The sequence below is a fragment of the Entelurus aequoreus genome, linkage group LG15 (genome assembly GCF_033978785.1).
Source record: "Entelurus aequoreus isolate RoL-2023_Sb linkage group LG15, RoL_Eaeq_v1.1, whole genome shotgun sequence".
In the NCBI taxonomy this organism is placed as follows: Eukaryota; Metazoa; Chordata; class Actinopteri; order Syngnathiformes; family Syngnathidae; genus Entelurus; species Entelurus aequoreus.
In genome coordinates, this window is record NC_084745.1 from 52,642,707 (window position 1) to 52,658,597 (window position 15,891).

At 40.4% G+C, this 15,891-nt stretch overlaps 1 protein-coding gene across 3 annotated transcripts in view; it reads left to right on the forward strand.

The window, feature by feature from the left end:
• LOC133630259 (junctional cadherin 5-associated protein-like) overlaps positions 1–15,891 on the forward strand; it is a 128,676-nt gene that overhangs the window by 12,995 nt on the left and 99,790 nt on the right. Inside the window, exon 1 of one of the 3 annotated variants that reach the window (XM_062021735.1) lies at positions 12,957–13,234. The exons of 1 other annotated variant lie outside the window; for it this stretch is intronic. The gene's annotated coding sequence lies outside the window, so the exon portion shown is untranslated. Of the gene's footprint in view, positions 1–12,956; positions 13,235–13,847; positions 13,969–15,891 lie in introns of those variants that run through there. One more of the 3 variants, XM_062021736.1, reaches the window with a different exon arrangement.

The window sequence follows — 15,891 nt, forward strand, 5'->3', positions numbered from 1 at the left end:
ATATATATATATATATATATATATATATATATATATATATATATTTATACATAGATAGACAGATATACCGGCCCCCCGACACATTTTTTTCTCTAAATTTGGCCCCCCGAGGCAACATAATTGCCCAGGCCTGCCCTAGCATGTTACATGTGTCATACTAAAGACCGAAATAGGGCCACAAAAAGGCCGACCCCGGGTGTGGAGCTGGTTGGATGGTGGTGAGTTTGCTCCCAAACAGCATTTTGAGAAGGTGCTTTACTTCTGTGGGAATGCAAACGTCTATCATTCCCTTGAAGCCTCCCATCGAAAGCTTTCCGCAGGAAAGAAACTGAGTAGACAAGATAGCCGACGTTGGGAAATGTCCTCACTTCTCCTCTGAGACTTTTCCAATGAGCTCACATTTTGTCGGAGGTGTAGCACGTGTTCAAACGACATGCTGACTCGCTCCTTTACAGCGGAGGTCGCGGCACGTTTGTGTTGACGTTACACTCCGACGCAACTGTTTGTGTTGAGGGCAACTCCAGCGGCTGTGCAGGCATAGACAAAGGATGCAGTGACCACTTGATTCTCCTAAAATAATTCTAATTATAGGTTTTCGGAGGGAGTCTGATGGGAAATGGACACATTTGGCCCGTGCGGCCCACAGATGTGTGGTCGTTGCAGGCCGGCCAAGTTTAGCACATTCCTTTCGTATGAAAAGACATTTAGCACAAAAAAAGTAAGCTTGAATGGAGGAAGTTGATTACATTTCTTTTTGACGGATCGTATTTGGAGTTATTACGTAGTCATTACTTAGAACGAGGCCTGCACGCACATCGATCGATTCTTGGATGAATCACATTTCAGACCCGTCCAAATATTGATTATTTATGTACAAAACCCAAAAGCAGTGAAGTTGTCATGTTGTGTAAATGGTAAATAAAAACAAAATACAATGATTTGTAAATACTTTTCAACTTATATTCAATTGAATAGACTGCAAACATTAACATTCAAACTAGAAAACTTTGTTATTTTTCGCAAATATTAGCTCATTTGGAATTAGATGCCGGCAACATGTTTCAAAAAAGCTGGCACAAGTGGCAAAAAAGACTGATAAAGTCGAGGAATGCTCATCCAACACTTATTTGGAACATCCCACAGGTGAACAGGCTAATTGGGAACAGGTGGGCGCCATGATTGGGTATAAAAGCAGCTTCCGTGAAATGCTCAGTCGTTCACAAACAAGGACGGGGCGAGGGTCACCACTTTGTCAACAAATGTGTGAGCAAACTGTTTAAGAAGAACATTTCTCAACCAGCTATTGCAAGGAATTTTGGGGATTTCACCATCTACAGTCCGTAATATAATCAAAAAGGTTCAGAGAATCCGGAGAAATCACTGCACGTAAGCAGTAAGGGTGAAAACCAACATTGAATGCCCGTGACCTTCGATCCCTCCGGCGGTACTGCATTAAAAAGCGGCATCGGTGTGTAAAGGATATCACCACGTGGGCTCAGGAACACTTCAGAAAACCACTGTCAGTAACTACAATTCGTCGCTACGTCTGTAAGTGCGAGTTAAAACTCTTACTATGCAAAGCGAATGCCATTTATCAACAACACCCGGAAACGCCGGGCCCGAGCTCATCTAAGATGGACTGAGTGGAAAAGTGTTCTGTGGTCTGACGAGTCCACATTTCAAATTGTTTTTGGAAACTGTGGAAGTCGTGTCCTCTGGACCAAAGAGGAAATGAACCATCCGGATAGTATATTTGCAATGTGTTGCTGCCATTAACATCTAAGTTAATGATTATTTGCAAAAAAATTATTAAGTTTCTCAGTTCGAACTTTTAATATCTTGTCTTTGCAGTCTATTCAATTGAATATAAGTTGAAAAGGATTTGCAAATCATTGTATTCTGTTTTTATTTACCATTTACACAACGTGACAACTTCACTGGTGTTGGGTTTTGTATGTTAAATAAAGTAGTGGACAGTTTCTACAATCTGAAACTCATTTGCATAAATGATTGTAATGGCTGCTGTAGGAGAGAGGAATAACGTTGTGGGAGAGGATCAAAGTAGGTTAAAAATACTACAGTAGGTATATCTAGAACTAACTATAATGTATTAATATTATTCACATGTGAATAATGCTGTATAATAGACTGTATCTATGTTATTCACATGTGAATAATGCTGTATAATAGACTGTATTTATATTATTCACATGTGAATAATGCTGTATAATAGACTGTATTCATATTATTCACATGTGAATAATGCTGTATAATAGACTCTATCTATGTTATTCACATGTGAATAATGCTGTATAATAGACTGTATTTATGTTATTCACATGTGAATAATGCTGTATAATAGACTGTATTTATATTATTCACATGTGAATAATGCTGTATAATAGACTGTATTTATATCATTCACATGTGAATAATGCTGTATAATAGACTGTATTTATGTTATTCACATGTGAATAATGCTGTATAATAGACTGTATTTATATCACTCACATGTGAATAATGCTGTATAATAGACTGTATTTATGTTATTCACATGTGAATAATGCTGTATAATAGACTGTATTTATATTATTCACATGTGAATAATGCTGTATAATAGACTGTATTTATGTTATTCACATGTGAATAATCCTGTATAATAGACTGTATTTATGTTTTTCACATGTGAATAATGCTGTATAATAGACTGTATCTATATTATTCACATGTGAATAATGCTGTATAATAGTCTGTATTTATATTATTCACATGTGAATAATGCTGTATAATAGACTGTATTTATATTATTGACATGTGAATAATGCTGCATAATAGACTGTATTTATGTTATTCACATGTGAATAATGCTGTATAATAGACTGTATTTATATTATTCACGTGTGAATAATGCTGTATAATAGACTGTATATATATTAATCACATGTGAATAATGCTGTATAATAGACTGTATTTATGTTATTCACATGTGAATAATGCTGTATAATAGACTGTATTTATATCATTCACATGTGAATAATGCTGTATAATAGGCTGTATTTATGTTATTCACATGTGAATAATGCTGTATAATAGACTGTATTTATATTATTCACATGTGAATAATGCTGTATAATAGACTGTATTTATATCATTCACATGTGAATAATGCTGTATAATAGACTGTATTTATGTTATTCACATGTGAATAATGCTGTATAATAGACTGTATTTATATTATTCACATGTGAATAATGCTGTATAATAGACTGTATTTATGTTATTCACATGTGAATAATGCTGTATAATAGACTGTATCTATATTATTCACATGTGAATAATGCTGTATAATAGACTGTATTTATGTTATTCACATGTGAATAATGCTGTATAATAGACTGTATTTATATTATTCACATGTGAATAATGCTGTATAATAGACTGTATTTATGTTATTCACATGTGAATAATGCTGTATAATAGACTGTATTTATATTATTCACATGTGAATAATGCTGTATAATAGACTGTATTTATATTATTCACATGTGAATAATGCTGTATAATAGACTGTATTTATATTATTCACATGTGAATAATGCTGTATAATAGACTGTATTTATGTTATTCACATGTGAATAATGCTGCATAATAGACTGTATTTATGTTATTCACATGTGAATAATGCTGTATAATAGACTGTATTAATTTTATTCACATGTAGAAAAATACTTATTTATTGTCTATTGAGAGCGAACTGTGGTGCTGAATTTCCCCCAGGGTGTCATGTTCTGTGGTCATGTTTTGTTTGGTTATGTTCTGTTGGTTGTTGGACTCTTTTAGTTCCTGTTTGCGCACCCTGGTTTGTTTAGTTTCCATGTCAACTTGTTAGTTTCACCTGTCTCACGTGTTGGACTCACGCACCTGTTTGTAATCAGAGAGACTATTTAAGCCTGTAGTTGCCAGGTAGTCAGCCTGGCGACATTACTTCTGATGACTCTATTGATACTCTGTTTTTGCTCTACCCATCCCAAAGTCCTTGATGGCATTGTTAGTACTCCTGATACTCTTGATATTTCTTGATACTCTGTTGACATTATCATGCTCTATTTATTCATAGTTCATGCTGCTCTGCTCACGTCACCGTAAGTGTTTTTGTTTCATGTTCATGGTTTCTGCCCATGTGTTAGTTTTGTTCCTCCACTGTGAGCGCTTTTTGTTTGGTACCTTTTTGAGTAAAATTAAATCGTGTATTTACCTGCAAGCCTTGTCCATTCAAGTCCGTTTGCACCACGGGAAAACATTCCTCGCAGCAAGCTGCATCATAGTCCATGTCCTGACACAGGGATCAATAAAGTACTTTCTATTCTATTCTATTCTATTCTATTCTATTCTATTCTATTCTATATTGTTAATGAACTTTCTTCTGTTGACTCTAATTGTTTCTTATTTAAATTCAAAGAAAATATAGAACATTACACACGGTGCTCGAAAATCTGTCAACATTTCTTTAGTACGACTTCGGTAAGCTTGATGGATTAAACATACAAGTAACACTATGGTGTGTGTATAAGGACCGCAAAATGGCACCTATTAGCAGACATATTATCTGGCGTTTTGTTTCGCAATATTATGCAAAACCAACTTTTCTTAACTTCTGGTACCTGCTGATCTGTATTTGGGATCTGCATAAGTCCTGAAAATGGGCGCGAGTCCGCCATTGTAGTCTGTGCCGAAACCGTAGTCATACACTTCTTCTTCTTCTCTATCTTCTTGTTATGGGACATTCATCCTCCTCTGTTGTCATTTCTAATATAAAGTAGTGTAAAGTTCTTACTTATATCTGTCAGTAAACTCGCTAATGAAGTGCTAAAAACTACCGGTGTAGTGAGTATACATTATTCACCCAAGGAACTTTAGTTATTAGAGAGTTCCGGTCGGACGGTTTTTCACGGGACACATTTCCGTCAGCAAGCTGTCATTAAAACAGTTAGCGCCATCTTTTGACACTTCTTCCACTCCCGTCCTTGCACCCTACACCGCTACAACAAAGATGACGGGGAAAAGACGCCGTCGAAGGTGAGCCACGTAAATAAGACCGCCCAGAAAACGGCGCATCCTGAAGCGACTGTCAGAAAGTGTCTTGAAGATGATGTGTAAAACATCATCTATGCAACATTTTGACCAAAGAACCACCATTACATGTTATGTAGACCACGAGGAAGTCTTTTACATTTAGAAAAAAATCATAATATGACTCCTTTAATGCGCCTTATAATCAAGTGCGCCGTTTGTATGAAAATAGACCTGACTAATCCGGTGCGCCCTATGATCCGGAAAAATACGGGAAACAACATGTCAAAGTTGGGCACCTGTGACTGAGCAAGAGTTCTGAGACCAGCCCCAACTTTGACGACCGTGCTGGTGCGAGGACCTCACTAACCCGAGTCCAACCAACCAAGTTGTAGCTGTCCAACGTGCCCGAGCATTTGGGTGAGTGCCTGGTAGCTAAACAAGAACTTTCTCTTATAAATTAAAATTGATGACTTTATGTGCACGGATTGTTGCAACAGCCTCCTCTTAGAACTTAGACCAACTGAAGCAATTCTAGAGACACCCAGTGCCTCAGAACCACATTTGGCAAGTGGATTGGTGACATCACTGTCTCCGCAGCATGCCGATGCACGGCCCTATGGCAATCAGATCCAAGATTGTGGCAATCAAAGTGCATTTAAAAACAAAGCAAAATGAGAAAAAGCTGTGGGCAAAGGGTACAATGCTCCATATCTCTGTGTCTCATTGTCTTATCAGTTGTTCTCTAAAGGTCTGAACACTATCTAAACGCTTTGTTCTGTGTACAAGCACCCCGTCTTACTGGACACAAGATAAGATTGTCCACACCGCCGCTGGATTAGGTGGAAAGGAGATAATCATCACACGGATAATTCAACGTTGAGTCATGTAAAAATGAACAGCTGTGATCCGGCAAAGGGAGGGTTGATCCCTTTCAAAGGGGAATAAGATGACATTATTTCTACTGTGCAGGTCTGGGCTGACAGCCCCCGACCATGATGCTTCCTCCGCTTGCAGGGGAACTCGCTTATGTGGAACATCTGTGTCAATATTGTGGAGGTGTAGGGTCTTGGTCTTTTTAAGAGCCGGGAAGGGAGTACGACTGTCAGCTCGGAAGGCAACGAGCCAGAACTGGAAAGGGAGAGGCCGAGCTTCAATCGAAGTACCAGAACAACAAAACAATACAGACATTTATTGAAGAGATTGTTGCCTTCCTAGTAGAGGTTGCTCTTGACAATTCAATGCAGTTCCTCCAAAGAGTTGTAACAGAGTGGTTTGCATGCAACATTTTACTTTTACTGGAATATTTTTGGGATTAATTGAGTTTCATACATTAATTTATGTCATCATGTATTGATTATAGCTTGTACAAAATGTACAAAACCCAAAACCATAAATAAAAACAGAATACATTGATTTGCAAATCCTTTTCAACTTATATTCAATTGAATAGACTGCAAAGACAAGATATTTCATGTTCACACTGAGAAAGTTCTTTTTTTTTGTGCAAATAATCATTAACTTAGAATTTAATGGCAGCAACACATTGCAAAAAAGTTGTCGCAGGGGCATTTTTACCACTGTGTTACATGGCCTTTCCTTTTAACAACACTCTGTGAAGGTTTGGGAACTGAGGAGACACATTTTTGAAGTGGAATTCTTTCCCATTCTTGCTTGATGTACAGCTTAAGTTGTTCAACAGTCCGGGGGTCTCCCTTGTGCTATTTTAGGCTTCATAATGCACCACACATTTTCAATGGGAGACAGGTCTGGACTACAGCCAGGCCAGTCTAGTACCCGCATTATTTTACTACGAAGCCATTCTGTTGTAAAACATGGTTTGGCATTGTCTTGCTGAAATAAGCAGGGGCGTCCATGGTAACGTTGCTTTGATGGCAACATATGTTGCTCCAAAACCTGTATGTACCTTTCAGCATTAATGGTGCCTTCACAGATGTGTAAGTTACCCATGCCTTGGGCACTAATACACCCCCATACCATCACACATGCTGCCTTTCACACTTTGCGCTTAGAACAATCCGGATGGTTCTTTCCTCGACGTCCACAGTTTCCAAAAACAAATTTAAATATGGACCCGTCAGACCACAGAACACTTTTACACTTTGCATCAGTCCATCTTAGATGAGCTCGGGCCCAGCGAAGCCGGCGGCGTTTCTGGGTGTTGTTGATAAATGACTTTCGCTTTACATAGTAGAGTCTTAATTTGCACTTACAGATGTAGCGAACAACTGTAGTTACTGACTGTGGTTTTCTGAAGTGTTCTTGAGCCCATGTGGTGATATCCTTTACACACTGATGTCGCTTTTTGATGCAGTACCCCCCGAGGGATCGAAGGTCCGTAATATCATGGCTTACGTGCAGTGATTTCTCCAGATTCTCTGAACCTTTTGATGATATTACGGGGCGTAGATGGTGAAATCACTAATATCTTTGCAATAGCTGGTTGAGAAATGTTCTTCTTAAACAATTTGCTCAGGCATTTGTTGACAAAGCGGTGACCCTCGCCCCGTCCTTGTTTGTGAACGACTGAGCATTTCATGGAAGCTGCTTTTATACCCAATCATGGCACCCACCTGTTCCCAATTAGCCTGTTCACCTGTGGGATGTTCCAAATACGTGTTTGATGAGCATTCCTCAATTATTTCAGTCTTTTTTGCCACTCGTGCCAGCTTTTTGGAAACATGTCGCAGGCATCAAATTCCAAATGAGCTAATATTTGCAAAAAATAACAACGTTTTGCAGTGTGAACATAAAATATCTTGTCTTTGCAGTCCATTCAATTGAATATAAGTTGAAAATGATTTGCAAATCATTATATTCTCTTTTTATTTACCATTTACACAACGTGACAACTTCACTGGTTTTGTACAGTTTGTAAACAAACGCCATGGGTGGATCTACACCTCACATCCACTGTAATGATACCAAGTACAAGAGCGTATCTTGTCGATACTACTATTTTATTGTCACAAAATGTTTTTTTCTTTTTTAAAATTCATATTATGTTTATAAACTCAGGAAATGCATCCCTGGACACATGAGGACTTTGAATATGACCAATGTATGATCCTGTAACTACTTGGTATCGGATCGGTACCTAAATGTGTGGTATCATCCAGAACTAATGTAAAGTATCAAAGAAGAGAAGAATAAGTGATTATTACATTTTAACAGAAGTGTAGATAGAACATGTTGAAACAGAAGAAAAGCAGATATTAACAGTAAATGAACAAGTAGATTAATAATATTTTGTTACAGCTTGTCCCTCATAATGTTTACAAAATAGTAGGTGTATAAATGACACAATATGTTACTGCATACGTCAGCAGACTAATTAGGAGTCTTTGTTTGTTTACTTACTACTAAAAGACAAGTTGTCTAGTATGTTCACTATTTTATTTAAGTACTAAATTGCCATAATAAACATATGTTTCATGTACCCTAAGATTTTTTGTTCAAATAAAGCCAATAATGCCATTTTTTTGTGGTACCCTTTATTCAGAAAACTATCGAAATACATTTTGGTACTGGTACCGGCATACTTGCCAACCTTGAGACCTCCGATTCCGGGAGGTGGGGGGTGGGGGTGGGGTGGGGCGGGTGCGGGGCGGGGTATGGTTGGGGGCGGGGGGCGTGGTTAAGAGGGGAGGAGTATATTTACAGCTAGAATTCACCAACCCGAGTATTTCATATATATATATATATATATATATATATATATATATATATATATATGTATGAAATACTTGACTTTCAGTGAATTCTGGCTATATATATTTATTTTATTATACATATAAATAAAATAAATACTTGAATTTCAGTGTTCCGGAGGCTATCCAGTAGATGGCAGTATTGTCCTGTTTAAGAGTGTCACAACATTGCTGTTTACGGCAGACGAACTGCTTTACGGTAGACGAAAGCGTGACTGCTGTTGTTGTTTGTTGTTACCGCGCTGGGAGGACGTTAATGAAACTGCCTAACAATAAACCCACATAAGAAACCAAGAACTCGCCCTCGATCATTCTACAGTTATGACGTGATTGGGCAGGCACGCTGTTTATATTGTGGGAAAGCGGACGTGAAAACAGACTGTCCTCACTCAGGTCCGCATGGAGCTGGAGGGGGCGTGGCCTCCAGGTCCGGCTGAATTTCGGGAGTTTATCGGGAGAACATTTCTTCCGGGAGGTTATCGGGAGAGGCGCTGAATTCCGGGAGTCTCCCGGTAAAACCGGGAGGGTTGGCAAGTATGGGTACCGGTACCAAAATATTGGTATCGGGACAACCCTAGTACAATCACATCTATTCAACTGACGGCCTGCCAGAGCTTTTCCTTTTGCTCGTCGTTGATGAAACCACTCAAACTTGGGTTGCTCATGTTTGCAGTCCTCCTGCCACCCCGCAAGGGGCGGCAGTGAGGCGTATGTGTCACAATGAAGCAGCAGTGGGGGGAGAAGAAGAAGACCACTAAAAAAATAGCACTATCGACCCGAGAAAAAAATCTAAATAAATTGCGAAAATTTGACTTTTAACAGCGACTGGACAACAAAGTATGAAAGTTCTAACCAGAAGTCTAATCATCATTTTCTGTGGGACTTTTTAAGCGTCGTACACTGTTCCAGACCAGCAACAACGGTAGAAAACCACATCACGAAACTCGGTCAGATCTTTGTAAGTACATATCGTGCATGAACATATTTAGTTTGTTTTGTAATGACATTGGTGACCTTGTGATGTCTTTGGTATTGGTGGTCGTGTTATTTGTCGGAGAGTAACTCTCTGGCGATAATACATGTAATGCTAAATTTGACCAGTAGAGGGCGATAACGCTACAACTTAGGTTTAATTGTGTTGAGCCACATTCATGTTTGATGAGGATTTTGTTTAATTTCTATATGCCTGAACATCTGTAGTTAATTGTGTGAATGTATTTACACTAAACCTATTTTGTTTTTGTAAAATACTCAATAGACAATCCATCCACTTAGGCATGGAAACTGTTTCTACAAACATTTTTGAAAGAATGGGCCGCTCTCAGTGATTTCCAGCGTGGAACTGTCATAGGATGTGTTGCATCGACCAGCATTCCTCCAACGGGGAATTCAAATTGCTAGTCTCTCCCAGATTCTTTTTATGGCAATAAACTGATGTTTATATTCAATCAACAAGCAGTAGTTGGTATTTTGTGGTTTATTTTCAAAGCTTAGAGGACAAACCTGAGACCAACCCAGCACCCAAGCGTTCCTTTTTCCAGCGTGGAACTGTCATAGGATGCCACCTGTGCAACAAATCCTGTCGTGAAATGTCCTCGCTCCGAAATATTCCTAAGTCGGCTTTTTTATAAGAAAAGTGAAGAGTTTGGGAACAACAGCAACTCAGCCACCAAGTGGTAGGCTACATAAACTGACAGAGAGGGGTCGGCGGATGCTGAAGTGCAAAGAGGTCGCCTCTTTCTGCACAGTCAGTTGCTACAGAGCTCCAAACTTCATGTGACCTTCCAATTAGCCCACGTACAGTACGCAGAGAGCTTCATGGAATGGGTTTCCATGGCCGTGCAGCTGCATCTAAGCCATACATCACCAAGTCCAATGCAAAGCGTGGGATGCAGTGGTGTAAAGCACGTCGCCACTGGACTCTAGAGCAGTGGAGACACCTTCTCTGGACTGATGAGTCAGCTTTTCCATCTGGCAATCTGATGGACCAGTCTGGGTTTGGAGGTTGCCAGGAGAACGCTACATTTCAGACTGCATTGTGCCGAGTGTGAAATTTGGTGGAGGAGGAATTATGGTGTGGGGTTGTTTTTCAGGAGTTGGGCTTGACCCCTTAGTTCCAGTGAAATGAACTTTGAATGCTCCAGGATACCAAAACATTTTGGACAATTCCATAGCTCCCAACCTTGTGGGAGCAGTTTGCAGATGGCCCCTTCCTCTTCCAACAAGCAAGGTCCATAAAGACATGGATGACAGAGTCTGGTGTGGATGAACTTGACTGACCTGCACAGAGTCCTGACCTAAAACCGATAGAACACCTTTGGGATGAATTAGAACGGAGACTGAGAACCAGGCCTTCTTGACCAACACCAATGACATCACCAATGCGCTTTTGGAAGAATGGTGGAAAATTCCTCTAAACACACTCCGCAACCTTGTGGACAGCCCTTCCCAGAAGAGTTGAAGCTGTAATAGCTGCAAAAGGTGGACCCACATCATATTGAGCCCTATGGGTTAGGAATGGGATGGCACTTCAAGTTCATATGTGAGTCTAGGCAGGTGGCCAAACACTTTTGGCAATATAGTGTATGTTCTACAATAGATATGTTAATATGGTACAAACCCCGTTTCCATATGAGTTGGGAAATTGTGTTAGATGTAAATATAAACGGAATACAATGATTTGCAAATCCTTTTCAAGCCATATTCAGTTGAATATGCTACAAGGACAGCATATTTGATGTTCAAACTCATAAACTTTATTGCCAAAGTAATTAGGAAAGGGCATGTTCACCACTGTGTTACATGGCCTTTCCTTTTAACAACACTCAGTAAAGGTTTGGGAACTGAGGAGACACATTTTTGAAGCTTCTCAGGTGGAATTCTTTCCCATTCTTGCTTGATGTACAGCTTAAGTTGTTCAACAACTTCATAATGCGCCACACATTTTCAAAGGGAGACAAGTCTGGACTACAGGCAGGCCAGTCTAGTACCCGCACTCTTTTACTATGAAGCCACGTTGATGTAACACGTGGCTTGGCATTGTCTTGCTGAAATAAGCAGGGGCGTCCATGGTAAGGTTGCTTGGATGGCAACATGTGTTGCTCCAAAAGCTGTATGTACCTTTCAGCATTAATGGCGCCTTCACAGATGTGTAAGTTACCCATGCCTTGGGCACTAATATACCCCCATACCATCACACATGCTGCCTTTTACACTTTGCGCCTAGAACAATCCGGATGGTTCTTTTCCTCTTTGGTCGACGTCCACAGTTTCCAAAAACAATTTGAAATGTGGACTCGTCAGACCACAGAACACTTTTCCACTTTGCATCAGTCCACCTTAGATGAGCTCGGGCCCAGCGAAGCCGACGGCGTTTCTGGGTGTTGTTGATAAACGGTTTTCGCCTTGCATAGGAGCGTTTCAACTTGCACTTACAGATGTAGCGACCAACTGTAGTTACTGACAGTGGGTTTCTGAAGTGTTCCTGAGCCCATGCGGTGATATCCTTTACACACTGATGTGGCTTGTTGATGCAGTACAGCCTGAGGGATGGAAGGTCACAGGCTTAGCTGCTTACGTGCAGTGATTTCTCCAGATTCTCTGAACCCTTTGATGATATTACGGAGCGTAGATGGTGAAATCCCTAAATTCCTTGCAATAGCTGCTTGGGAAAGGTTTTTCTTAAACTGTTCAACAATTTGCTCAGGCATTTGTTGACAAAGTGGTGACCCTCGCCCCGTCCTTGTTTGTGAACGACTGAGCATTTCATGGAATCTACTTTTGTACCCAATCATGGCACCCACCTGTTCCCAATTTGCCTGCTCACCTGTGAGATGTTCCAAATAAGTGCTTGATGAGCATTCCTCAACTTTATCAGTCTTTTTTGCCACCTTTCCCAACTTCTTTGTCACGTGTTGCTGGCATCAAATTCTATAGTTAATGATTATTTGCAACAAAAAAAAATGTTTATCAATAATGTGTTTAGGGTGGGTTGGGGGGCCCTCCAGGAGCCTGGTGTATGGGGGCGGGGTGGGGCTCAGAATTTGGAGTTACGCCCCTGTGTTTATTATTATTTTGTTGTGTGTTTAAGTTTTCTAAAACCTGAGGTTGGCACTTTTGAATTATGATTATATCGTACAAGTGTTCCTGCTGTTGCTCGGCGGTCAAGGATGTGTGGAGGTTAATTAGTCATTAACCGGCTCCTGGATGATGAAAATCGATGGTCACAGCGGCATGAAAACGCCGCAGAAAAAGAGCCACTAGGTGTGGATGAGGTGAAAGGCGAAGTGAACGCCGCTGGATCCGGCTGCCTGCCCACTGGAGCGGAGGCGGGAGGCTCCCTCGGATGTGTTCACCTCCGCACATCCGAGCTCGCTCAGTCCGTCCGGAGCAGCGGCGGGGATGAGAGCTGGGCACCCCGACGCCTTTCTCAGGTAAACACACACTAAAGTGTCTCCTCTCGCATATCGTATCGTGTTGTTTGTGGAATATCTCACGGTTCTCTCCGCGCCGAGTGGAGAGTTTTAACCCCCCTTCGCGTCAGTCAACAATCCCAGCGGTGCTTTCAACTTCCATCCAGCCGCCTTCGCGCGCTCCTGCCCGGCTGCGTCTGGCTCTCTGCTCCGGGGGGAAGATTGCGGTCGTGTCACTTTCCAGACTAAAAACGTTACGGACCGAGGACGACGTACCTTCCCTTTTTTTTTTTTTTTTTGCTTGATTGTTTTTTTGGGGTTTTTTTTAACTTGGAGCGAAAAATGGCGCTTTGTTTGCTCCTTTTCTCCCAGCTGAAGGTTAAAGATTGCTGATGGTGCTAGCATGCTAGCATTAGCTCCTCGGTCCTGTGGAGGAGAGGCCAAACTCCATCCAATTACGCAGTTGTTATCAAATGACGTTTATCGGGATGTATTAGACCAGGGCTTTTCAACCTTTTTTGAGCCAAGGCACATTTTTTTCATTGAAAAAAACCCCGGAGGCACACCACCAGCAGAAAACATAAAAAAAACTCAGCAGCTGATATTGACAGTAAAAAGTCTATCCATCCATCCATCTTATTCCGCTTATCCGAGGTCGTGTCGCGGGGGCAGCAGCCTAAGCAGGGAAGCCCAGACTTCCCTCTCCCCAGCCACTTCGTCCAGCTCTTCCCGGGGGGATCCCGAGGCGTTCACAGGTAGGGTTGGGTATCGTTTGAATTCGAACGATTCTGATTCCGATTCTTAGTTTTGATTCCGATTCCTGACGATTCTCGATTCTGATTCTTTTAAGAGGCAGGGTAAAAAAAAAGTTTAGGATATTTTAAATGAGCTTGCTAACCTACAGTCTTTCTGAATGAAATAGTCTGACATTCTCCATCAATTTTAATTCTATTAACTTTTTATGAACTTTACTATAAATTCCTCACAGGGCTGTTTTCAACTAGAATATAAATATCAAATCTATGAACTTGAATATAAATATTATAAATTATGAATACATTTTCCCAGGGGTACACTTTCCTCAAGAGAGCTTTATTTTTGAAAACCTCATGAAAACACATTTACACATAAGTGTATGATGCTGCAGGAAACCTCATGAAAACACATTTACACACATAAGTGTATGATGCTGCAGGAAACCTCATGAAAACACATTTACACATAAGTGTATGATGCTGCAGGAAACCTCATGAAAACACATTTACACACACAAGTGTATGATGCTGCAGGAAACCTCATGAAAACACATTTACACATAAGTATATGATGCTGCAGGAAACCTCATGAAAACACCTTTACACATACGCGTATGATGCTGCAGGAAACCTCATGAAAACACATTTACACATAAGTGTATGATGCTGCAGGAAACCTCATGAAAACACATTTACACACATAAGTGTATGATGCTGCAGGAAACCTCATGAAAACACCTTTACACATAAGTGTATGATGCTGCAGGAAACCTCATGAAAACACATTTACACATAAGTGTATGATGCTGCAGGAAACCTCATGAAAACACCTTTACACATAAGTGTATGATGCTGCAGGAAACCTCATGAAAACACATTTACACATAAGTGTATGATGCTGCAGGAAACCTCATGAAAACACCTTTACACATAAGTGTATGATGCTGCAGGACACCTCATGAAAACACATTTACACATAAGTATGATGCTGCAGGAAACCTCATGAAAACACATTTACACATAAGTGTATGATGCTGCAGGAAACCTCATGAAAACACATTTACACACATAAGTGTATGATGCTGCAGGAAACCTTATGAAAACACCTTTACACATAAGTGTATGATGCTGCAGGAAGCCTCATGAAAACACATTTACACACACAAGTGTATGATGCTGCAGGAAACCTCATGAAAACACATTTACACATAAGTATATGATGCTGCAGGAAACCTCATGAAAACACCTTTACACATACGCGTATGATGCTGCAGGAAACCTCATGAAAACACATTGACACATAAGTGTATGATGCTGCAGGAAACCTCATGAAAACACATTTACACATAAGTGTATGATGCTGCAGGAAACCTTATGAAAACACATTTACACACATAAGTGTATGATGCTGCAGGAAACCTCATGAAAACACCTTTACACATAAGTGTATGATGCTGCAGGAAACCTCATGAAAACACATTTACACATAAGTGTATGATGCTGCAGGAAACCTCATGAAAACACCTTTACACACACACAAGTGTATGATGCTGCAGGTACTTAAACATGTTACCGTGCTCCCACTGATGGGCTAACCTGGTGCAGAAAAGCAAATAAACAATAAGAAACCACTTGCAAAACCCAGTCCAGATTAGCAGTAGGTACAGTATAAAATCAGAGACAGTTCTTGTTTAGGAAAATGACCATATCCGCCTTCTCAGGCAGGATGCGTGAGCGTTCTGGACAGATAGTATCTCCTGCTGTGGAAAATATACGTTCACTGGGTGTGGAAGAAGCTTGAACGCATAAATAGGAGAAAGCTAGATCTGACAGCAAAGGATAAGTCTTTTGTTGGTTCCACCGGACCACCACCATGTAGCAAGGTCGTCAGACATAAATATCGGTGGAACGTCCTGGTACATC